At 42.5% G+C, this 10551-nt stretch overlaps 1 long non-coding RNA gene across 2 annotated transcripts; it reads right to left on the bottom strand.

Annotated features, from left to right (window-relative positions):
* Window positions 1-590: 590 nt before the first annotated feature.
* On the bottom strand, window positions 591-8484 carry LOC122219216. Of its 2 annotated transcripts, none has more exons than XR_006202306.1 (3): window positions 8342-8484; window positions 3498-3622; window positions 591-809 (listed from the first exon to the last, which is right to left on the bottom strand). It is a non-coding gene; the product is annotated as an uncharacterized LOC122219216 (long non-coding RNA). The 2 variants fall into 2 exon arrangements; XR_006202305.1 differs by lacking the exon at window positions 591-809 and adding an exon at window positions 2705-2948.
* Window positions 8485-10551: the final 2067 nt, after the last annotated feature.

The raw sequence follows: 10551 nt of genomic DNA, 5'->3' as shown, positions 1-10551 counted from the left end.
AGTGCATTTTTATGCGGTTGTAACTGTAATGGAGACATAGTTCCGTCTTCTGATTTACACTTAACATTTTCTCACAACCGTTTTTCTAGGTCGTTACTGTGGCTCACCGCTTTGCAGCCCCAGCGTGGACGTGGCCATTAGCTTTGTCCTTTCCCTGGAGGAGGGCAGGCCAGGGCTTTCCCACCACCCTCAGGCTGGGTTCTTGGTGGGGGCTCATTTTGCCACGAGGGCTGAGGATTCGGAAAAGAGCGCCCTTAAGATGGCAGGGAAAGATCAATTTTTTCCATTTTCTTTCCAGAACAGGCCCTGGGGCGGGGGATGGGGGAGACGTGCGGGGATTTGAGTTCATGGGTTTGGTGAGGAAATGAATAAGATGGAAACCAGAGCTGGGAATGACTCTCTCAATCACCAGACATGGGCCTCCAAAGCGCAGTGGCCTCACCATAGGGCCAAGAAGAACGTCTGTGTGGCCAGTCTGTGCAGCTGGGCCCAGGGGCACATATTTAGACTCAGGCTAAATCTGGTCCGCGGAGAAGCCAAGAGCCCCTGGTGGGCACTTAGGGCTGACAGAGTTGATGGAAGCTTGGGAATCACGCTAGTATTCATTTATTTACCCTAATTTTAGTTTATACTGCATGGGCCATTTGAGTTATTTATTTTGGATGCTTCCTCTGCCTCCTTCCATAAAAGACTTGAGATGGCTTGCCCGAGATACTGCAGATTCCATAAATCTAGCCGGTGTATTAGCATCTGTGTCCCTTGTATTCAGACCTCCGTAGTGTGGCATACGGGAGGAGAAGAAGAAGAAACTGGAGAAAGACAAACAAAGCTTAGGGAGGGTTGTAAAACACACCGAAGTAAACAGGTGAGCTTGGCCGTTATTTCTTAGACAGGGCGCACCAGGAATAAAAAATACACAGCCTACTATTCCTTGGAGGAAATGATGCATGAAATAAATGTTATTAGAGGCCCAGGGGGATGCTTTTCCTTATTTGTTAATGTACCTCCTGCTGAAAATATGCCAAGGGCTGTCAGCACTGGGCTGCAGAATTATAAGAAGGCTTTCCTCCTGAATCTTCCGGTGAGCGGAAGGCATACTCTTCTCTGTCTCGCAGAGCCTATACCATAAGGAAAGTCTGTATTCCCTTTTCTTTCCATATGTTTTTATTCCTCTCCTTCCTGGCCAATACTTGACAATGGAATGCCTTTCCAGAATGAGTATGACACGTTCCCCCCGACCTTGAACACTTCAAACTCACCTCTAGAGCATTTTTCTTGTCCTGAACGAGGAAGCATCATTTTCTTGCTCTCTCAGCTGAGGTTACTGGGGAGGGACAAATGAAGGCAGCCGAGGCCATCAAAGTAACAAGGAATGAATTTGAGTACTTCCCATCTTGCCTCACCACGGTGCTGGAGTCTTAGTACAATGCGTGGCTGTCGGGGCGGGGGGGCAGGGGGGGCGGGAATAATCCCACCCAAACACATTTAAAAGATCTGGAGGGTGTCTCCTCAGTTTTATGAGTCTAGCAGAGAGGGAAAGGGAGGGGGAAGAGTGAGAAGTGTCGAACACCTGAATTTGTTCACAGAGCTGACAGGTTGTAACTCGCTGTTACTCTGCCCCCGTCTGATAACACTTTGTATTTAATACTCTCTAATTGTGCTTGCAGTCTCTCTCTTCTTTTCATCCCTCAAGGTTTTTGCCCAAATATGCCTTCATTTCAGCCCTTCTTTTCCGCTTCACTTGAGATGCTCAATCCTGTGGGTTGGGCAGAAAAGGCAGTTTGCCAAGTCTAGGGCAAGACTTGTGTCTAGGGGAGTTGATGAGCACCTTCTGTGTGTGTGTGTGTGTGTGTGTGTGTGTGTGCGTGTGTGTGCATGAGAGAGAGAGAGAGAGAGAGAGAGAGAGAGAGAGAGAATGAGAGAGAGAGACCCTTTAGAAAGCACTTTGGAGCTTGCTTCTTCCATAATGACAGTTTTGATTCCATCATATAGTTTTTTTAAGTTTATTTATTTATCTTGAGGGGAGGGGCAGAGAGAGAAAGAATCCCAAGCAAGCTCCGCACTGTCAGCACAGAACCTGATGCGGACTCGAACTCGTGAACCATGAGATCATGATCTGAGCTGAAACCAACAGTTGGATGCTTAACCACCTGAGCCACCCAGGTGTCCCCCATCATGTAGATATGTTAATATTCTAGTAAACTTAGAGTCCAAGGGTCACAATATTGACATAGGCATTCGCTCAGTCATTCATCCACTAATTCAACAAATACTTTGTGATCACGGCTGTTACGTGCGCGATGTGCTTGATTATCAGTTCTTTTCTCTTGGGTTTGCTGTTTTGGTTCAGGACCGAAAACAGTGCTACACGTACAATAGATAGTCATTGAGCGACGACTGGTTGTTCTCAATCTAGTTCTTTCCTCTGCAGCCCAGGAAATGCATAGCCATTATGTTTCATGACCTGAGGTTCTCATGAAGAAAGTGCCCCAGATTTTTACAATACAGCAAATTCTAACTACTTATGTATAAATGCCCATTTTGAGGTTGATCAACTTGGATCTGAGTCTTGGATCTGCCACATTTTTGTGTGTGACCCTTGGATAGATTCCTTGGCACCTGTGAGTCTCAGTGCTTACATGCATAATGGCTCAATTCCTACTGTTGTTGTGTTTAATACCATAATATCTGGTCCTTTCTTTCCCTCCTCCTTCATTTCTCATCATCAGACACCTTGCCACATATGTCCTTTGCCATTTGTAGAGTTAGGTATTTCTCATCCTTAGCCATCGACTGGTGAGGCACCAGACAGGTATTCAGAAAAACTTATTCATGCGTAACATGTGAATCTAATTTTCCAGGAGTCGATAAATAAGGGATTTCTCAACATCTCCTCCCCACACTTCTGAGTAGTTTCAGTGTCTGGGTATGTAGAACAAGTGGAAGATCTGTTGGAGAAAGACCAAGAGATTGGCTTTGTGAGGTTGGGCTATTGAGAGAAAATATGGTGGAGTTAATTTTCCATATAACAGGAAATTGCTGACCATGTTTGCAATTAATATTCGATTCCCTTTAACTATTTAAGACTTATTCAAATATTTTTAGAGAATACATTATTTTAGTTCAAAATGATTTTCACAAAAGAAGGTCATGTTCTTAAAAATAGAAATATATATATATTTTTTTTCAACGTTTTTTTTTTTAACTTTATTTTTGGACAGAGAGAGACAGAGCATGAACGGGGGAGCGGCAGAGAGAGAGGGAGACACAGAATCGGAAACAGGCTCCAGGCTCTGAGCCATCAGCCCAGAGCCCGACGCGGGGCTCGAACTCACGGACCGCGAGATCGTGACCTGGCTGAAGTCGGACGCTTAACCGACTGCGCCACCCAGGCTGAAGTCGGACGCTTAACAATAGAAATAGAAATATATTTTTATGGAACAGATGGAATGTTTGGAAAATCAAGAGTTATGTTTCTGGGAGGTAGAGTGCTTTACCTGTTATTTGGATGCTTCCTTCGGAAGTGTATGTATTGGCTTCAGGTTCAGGGTACAGGTTGATTCATCTCTGTGTGTGTTCTCACAAGTAGCCAATTGTTTGGACCTAATTTCTGCACCTGAATCTGAAAGCAATTCACCAACTTAAAATCATTTTCAACAATCCTTTTACTACGACTTCTTATTCATCTCTTTGCCTTAAGGATGTCTTCTAGTTTTGTGTGTATCCTTCCAATTCATTTTTTGCGCATTTGTCACTTTTATTTTTTGTTATGTCCTTATACCTCAGAGGTTCCCCAAACCAAGCCTTCCATCCGATTTTACAAATAAAGTTTTATTGGAACACCGTCAGACCTGCTCATTTACGAATGGTTTATGGCTGCTTTTTACAACAGCAGAGCTGGGTGGCTGAAGCAGACCAATATGACCTGCAGAGCTGAAAATATTTACTGTCTGGCCTTTTATAAAAACAATCTGTCAACTTCTGGAATACAACACGGTCTCCTATTGATGGATAGTAAGCTGTTTCCAATATGGGGCCTGTATGAAGAGTGCTTCTCTGAACATTTGTAAGTTGCTCACTGTCTACGTGTGTGAGGGTCTCTCTACATTAAATGCTTAAGAGTGGATTTGAATAGGGTTGAGGGTATGAGCATGTTTTGACTTCATTCAAGTTTGCAAAATTGTATTCCAACCCTCTGTTAGCTTTTTTCCAAAGTGTTATGGGTATTATATCCTAATTGCCTTTCTTTCTGAGCAATAATATAACAAGGTATAAATTCCTGGGTCATGCTCTTTTTCCTTAGGAACTTGCTATATACCTTGCTCTGAATACTGTGGTAGAAAAGTCTGAAGCTAATTTCTATTATCTTTTTTTTATCTCTCTTGGGTGCCTGATTATTTTACTTATTCGTTTGTTTGTCTACCTTGCATATACTAAAGGAAGATACAGGAATCTTTTTCTTTTATTTGAAGCTTACAAATTCAATTGACTTTGTATCCACTGCTGCTGGAACATGTGTTCCTATTCCATATAAGTAATGATATAAGGCATGGGATGATAACATATTTCTCCAATTTTCTACTGCCTGTGCCAGAAGCCTGAGGGATACCAGCCATACTGGGTCACAAAATTATGTTGAATTACATTCTCCCAAAATTCATGTTCTTTCCGGGACCTTAGAATATGACTTTATTAGGAAATAGGGTCATTGTGGGTGTAATTAGTTAAGTTAAGAAGAGGTCATACTGGAGGAGGGTGGGCCCTTAGTCCAATATGGCTGGCGTCCTTCTAAGAAGAAGAGTAGAGACACAGAGCCAAACACACATAGAGGAGAGTACCATATGAATACGGAAGCAGAGATTAGATGATACATCACAAGCCAAGGAACTCTAAGGATTGCCAACAACTGGCAGAAGCCAAGAGAGAGGCATCGAACAGGTCTGTCTCTAGCACCTTCAGAAGGAACCAATCCTTCTGACATGTTGATCCTGGACTTTGAGCCTCCAGAACTGTGAGACGAGAAATTCCTGGTGTTCAAGCCACTCAGTGTGGTATTTTGCTAGGGCAGCCCGAGCAGATGAATACAGTCGTGTTACTCCAATTTCAGGGATTGGCATATCCCAGCATATGCAGTGGTTTCAAGTCCACTGCAAGGGCTGGATTCCTTATGGTTCCTCTGCACTCCAGCTACAGTCCATTGGGCTCCAACCCTACATTTGTGGGGCTCCCATCCTTGGCAAGCCTTGGGCAACCAGTTTTGTAGACTACTTTGGGAAAATCCTTTTAGATCTACAGGGGAAGGCATCTTTCCTCGTGTTCTCCCTCACTCTGGTGCAACTTTCATTGCATTTGGTGGGTACTTTTTATATATTTTTAAATGTTTGTTTGTTTATTTGTTTGTTTGTTTATTTAGAGCATGAGAAAGCTGGGGAGGGGCAGAGACAGAGGGAAAAAGAGAGAGAATCCCAAGCAGGCTTTGTGTTGTCAGCACAGAAGCCAACGCAGTGTGTGATCCCACGAACTGTGACATCGTGACCTGAGCTGAAACCAAGAGTTGGACGCTTAACCGACTGAGCTGCGAAAGCACCCTTGAGTATTTTTTAAAATATATATACTTTGGCTTGGGTCCTAGGTGATTCTGTTTTCATGGAAAACAGCATTTCTTTTGTGTCCCTGCCCCCTTCCCTTATTTTGGTTTATTTAGGGGGAAAGAAAGAGGCAGTATTATCGTTACTTTGTCATCTTATAACTGCCTCCCCCTGACAGACTTTTAGGTGGAAAGTTGCATCTGGAAAATTTTTCAACACGATCAAGAAGATGGGCATTTTAGGATGACTATTTCCGTCGTGGCTTTTTATTCTCTTTGTATTACTTGGCTTAGATTTACAGAAAAATAGCCAAGGTTTTATTCCCAGAATACACATCATCTGACTGATTGGGCATGAAGAGACAATTCAGCAACATACCCCCGGCAGAGGACGCCATCCTGAAATCTTGTTCTCACTGTTGGATAGCCTTTGGTCCACAAAAATCTATGAGTGATTCCAGAAACCCTACAAATGTGCGGCACAGTGACCAGCTTTCTTGTTTTCTAAAAACAAAAACAGAACCCAGTCCTCTTAATTGAAAAGTCAGAGGGTCAAAAACTCAATTTTCAAGGAGTTAAACAATATTTGGCTGTGTAGCAAAGCAGAATACTTGAACGTGGTCCTTGGTGACAGATCCTATGGGTCCCCAGAAGTGTGTCAGCAGAGGAAAGATGAGATGACGATAAAGGGCACAGTTTGCATTGGGCACCTTTTAACCCTTTCCCCCTTCTGTCAATGAGTAGTTATTAACAGGTAAGAGTTGAGAGGCTACAGTTACTAATTGAGAGGCTTTGCAATAATCCACCCATTTTGAAGGTGCAGTGTAGGGAGGTATTTTAGGATGAATCTACTTAGGATGAATCATGAATCATTCAAGGTGCAGCGAACGTAGAGCAATTGTTTCCAATTATCCACAAGTTCCTGGAGTCACTGTCTGCCATGTTGGACTTATGAAGTGTTAACGTCTTTCCCCAGAACAGCCCGTTCAGGTTTTGATTTTGTTTTGTTTTGTTTGTTTTGTTTTGGGCACCCTCGTCAGTCTAATTTTGAATTCTGCTGTGTCTCGTTTAAACTGACCTGGCTAAAACTGATCTTGGTGCTTAGAATCAAGGGGGACGGTGCTTTTGCTACCCGTAAAGGCTTCCCTGTAACATCTCATATTCACTTTGAGGGATTTGGGGAAGATTATTGGAAGTGATTTCCAGCACAGTGTCACTTTTCCTTATCTAAGCTGAATTTCTTTCCTTGGCCATCTCTGTGACTTATTTCTGCCATCCTCACAATTTTTCCTAGCCTTGACAGACTGTGTAATTATTTTTTATCAGCACATTTTACACTTCCATGTTGTTAATAAATATATGGAAGAAAATTAGCACCAGAGGATTAACTGTAATCAGATTCTTAAGGCAGTAACTATTAACTTTGTCTGAGGCTGAGGAATGACCATTGATTTCTCTTCTTTAGTTTCTCTCTCTTAACCAGCTCTAAAAATCCATAATGGGATTTTATATTTTGCCTTAAGTACTTACCAGGTTAACCCAAAAAGGCACTAAAGTTTTTTGGAAGCCCAAATGGATTTTGTGCACTCATTTTCCCCTTATCTACCTTATTTTAAAAGATGCCTTTAGGAAATTCTGTAACCTAAACCGCCACGATCTCCTTAATACGGAGATAGGTATGTCTTTATTGTAGAGAACCTATTTTTTGCAGGACGTTATAGCATCACAGTTATTAGCCCTCCATTCCTAGCCCATCTCTGGTTGCCGAAGAAGCCCAGGCAGAGGGAGGGGAAGACTACCTTGTCATAGGTTTGCAAGAAGGTAGCTGATGTATTTCTATACCCTGAGCTAAAGAAGCAGAAGAGTGGATTAATATACATCACAGTTTCCCCAAAGGTACTTAGAGATAAACCCAGCCCAGGGCCTTTAGAAAGTTGGATTTACTGTACGTTAAAAAAGGGTTTCTGGAAAAATCCTGTCTATGTAATTTTAAATTATGCAGCCTCATGTCTGTATTTCTTTAATCTTTGTCACTTTTTATGTAAAGGCATCCCAAACATGGGTCTCTGGGTTTAGAAAAGGAAGTATGTAGTCTGGAAACAATCTTGGCATGGCTTTATAACTAGTAACATCTCTTTCTAGGCACCCAAATGAATTTGAATTGGAACCAAAAGACATTTCCAGTGAGAGATCAACACAGGGACAGATACAAATGTGTGGCTTGCTGATCTTGGTAAACAGCAGGGAACGGGAAAATTGGTTTAGATGAAATGAGCAACCCTTAGACCTTCTCTCAAGGCGTTCCCTTGAATCCTGCTTCTCCCTGGTTTCTGAAAGAATTGGACAATAGGAATTTCCCGCACCTCTTATTTAGGGGCATGCCAAGAAAACCCAACCATTCTGATTCCCATTTTCTCTGACCCACAGAGCCTCACAGCATTCCTGATAGAAGCAGTTCCCCTCTCATTTGTCAGCCCTGTGAGACGGCCCTGAATTCTTAACCCCGGTTTTACTACAGAACATGACAGAGCTGATACGCTCCCCTCTTCACAGAACCTAAAGGCTTAGGAGAGGTCTGTCATGTAACTGTGCGAGACTTTTCTCTAGCCGGTGGAACAGCAATACAACTGAAGCTGTGCTCTTGTTCACCCACCCACCTTTATTCCCTTGGATCTATGGAAACCTCCTTATAAAATTGCTCTGTGGATCCTCATGGCTCCTCTGAGGTCAGAATAGGAGAACCATCACTTTTACCTTATTCGGGGAATACAGCAGGTTTAGGAAGATGGAGGAATTTATTCTGCAAGCCACTGCAGAAATGCAGTGAGGAGTAGAACCGCGTCTTCTGAGCTGAGTTACAGTAATCTGTCCCGTGGGTCTTCCTGGATTTCCTTCAAAAGCTGTCTGTTGTGAATGTGCCTCTGTTCTGTAACAGTTCTAGAACTGGAATAATTCTAGAATCCATTGCAGTGCATAGAGGGTTCAGATAGATGACGGAAAGACTAATGGAGATTGCTATTGAACGTTTGTGCTCCCCTCCCAATCCGCAGGGCGAAGCTGTAATCCCCAGTGGGTTGGCATTTGGAGGGGGAGACTTTGGGACATTGTTAGAAACCCTCACGAATGAGATTAGTACCCTTATAAGGGGATTAAGGGACTGGAGGTTTTTTTTTTTCTCTCTGCCATGTGAGACTACAATAGGAAGGCAGCTTTCTGCAAACCAGGAAGGGGGGGGGGGTCTCACCAAACACCCAGTCTCCCAGTGCCTTGAGCTTGGACTTCCCGGCCTCTGGAACTCTGAGAACTGAATGTTTGCTGTCTAAGCCACCAAAACCATGGTACAGGATTTGTGTTATAGGAGCCTAAGCTGACCAAGACAGAGATCTTCAGTAAAATCTATACAAATCTTATTTCTGGAAAAGTGGGTGGTGCGTTTTTAGTATCTACTTTATTTCTTTTGTGCACAATTTTCACCAAAAAGATTTTTTTTTTTACAAGTTCTTGTCTGAGCCTTAGCCATTCAGTGCTCCCTTATGACTATATTATGGGCTGTGTATATTCATTTTTATAATCAGATATGTTCTTAGGGACTCGGGGATACATATCAGAGAGAAATAACCATTCCTGTCTTGGCTTCAAGATCACTAAATAGAGAGATTGCTCTCTCTCCCCTCTCGTCTCACTCTCGCTCTGTCTCTAATTATGCAACTAATGGACATCAATCCAGTATATATAGTTAATAAGCACATTAACTCACTCAAATTATGACTAATCCTGCAAGGCACCCGCCCTCTGTTATGATAGTTTTGTTAAATAAGATTAGAACTTTGACAAATGCAGATGATTTCTGGCATATAGTTGACAATAAATATTTGTTGCCTCAATAAAAAAGACATTCATTTTAGATTGCCTAGTAAGCATATGTGGAGTTTTCTGATCTCCTCTGCTTATTCTCTATACTTCCTCATTCCGAAAATATACTAGATAGACCAGTGGAAGTGTGATTTTTTGACGTATGTTGATAACAGGAAAGGGCTACTATTTAGTGAATGCTGTTTCAAAGACACTAAAATTAATGTAGAGAACTTTACATTATTACATTGGCTTTACAAATTGCTAAGTTTATACTATTATTTACATTTTAAATATGAGGAATATGGTTGGAAACTGCTTGAGGAATTACAGAGAAGACGTCACAGGAATGAGAGCCAAGCCTGGGTTGGTTTCCGTCCAGAGTCTGAGCTCTTCTCATTTTGCTGTTCTGTCTCCATTTGTCAAATCCCAACACCTCAGGTGTGTGTTCGTGTTGACAATAATGGTGGAAAAGGGGGAGAGTGAAAGAGGAGAAAGAATAGCTTTTCCTGACTCTATGGTTTTCCCATGACATGGCCCATGATGACAGGAGACACATCAAGTGCCCTGTGTCCTTATTTACATTACACCCCCAAGCACTTGGCAGATGGACTTCTTTCATGTTTGTTACTGTGCTTCGTGAACGTATCCTAGGGAACCTTATCTCGAATGATGGTCTGAATACATGTAACGGATGACACCCATCTAGTTTTAAGTCTCCTACTTGCCTGTCATATGGTACTTTTGCTCATGCATTTGTGTGTGGCTTTATACATTTACATTTAGAAAGTTTCTGTCTGATGGTTTTTCTCTCCCTGTGGTTATTGCAAGATCTGTCATGTCATGTCTTTCTGAGCCATTGGTGATTTATTATGTCTGTATTGTTTGGAATTTTCTAAAACTGTTCAGACAACCTTACTAGGGTTGCAATGCGAGCGCTGCCTCTTATGTTTTCGCTGTCACTCTTTCTCTCAAGGGGGAGGCACAGAGTTGGGTGTGTGACAGGATGAGGGAGGGGGAGGTGCACTTCGTCTCTGTAAAGTTTCAGCTCATAAGGAAGGAGAACTGCTTTAATTAATGTGTCTCCTAGGAAATCTGAGCTAGAGTGGGAC

This window comes from Panthera leo, chromosome B2 (assembly GCF_018350215.1).
Source record: "Panthera leo isolate Ple1 chromosome B2, P.leo_Ple1_pat1.1, whole genome shotgun sequence".
Taxonomy (NCBI): Eukaryota; Metazoa; Chordata; class Mammalia; order Carnivora; family Felidae; genus Panthera; species Panthera leo.
This window is presented reverse-complemented; position numbering and strand designations above follow the sequence as displayed.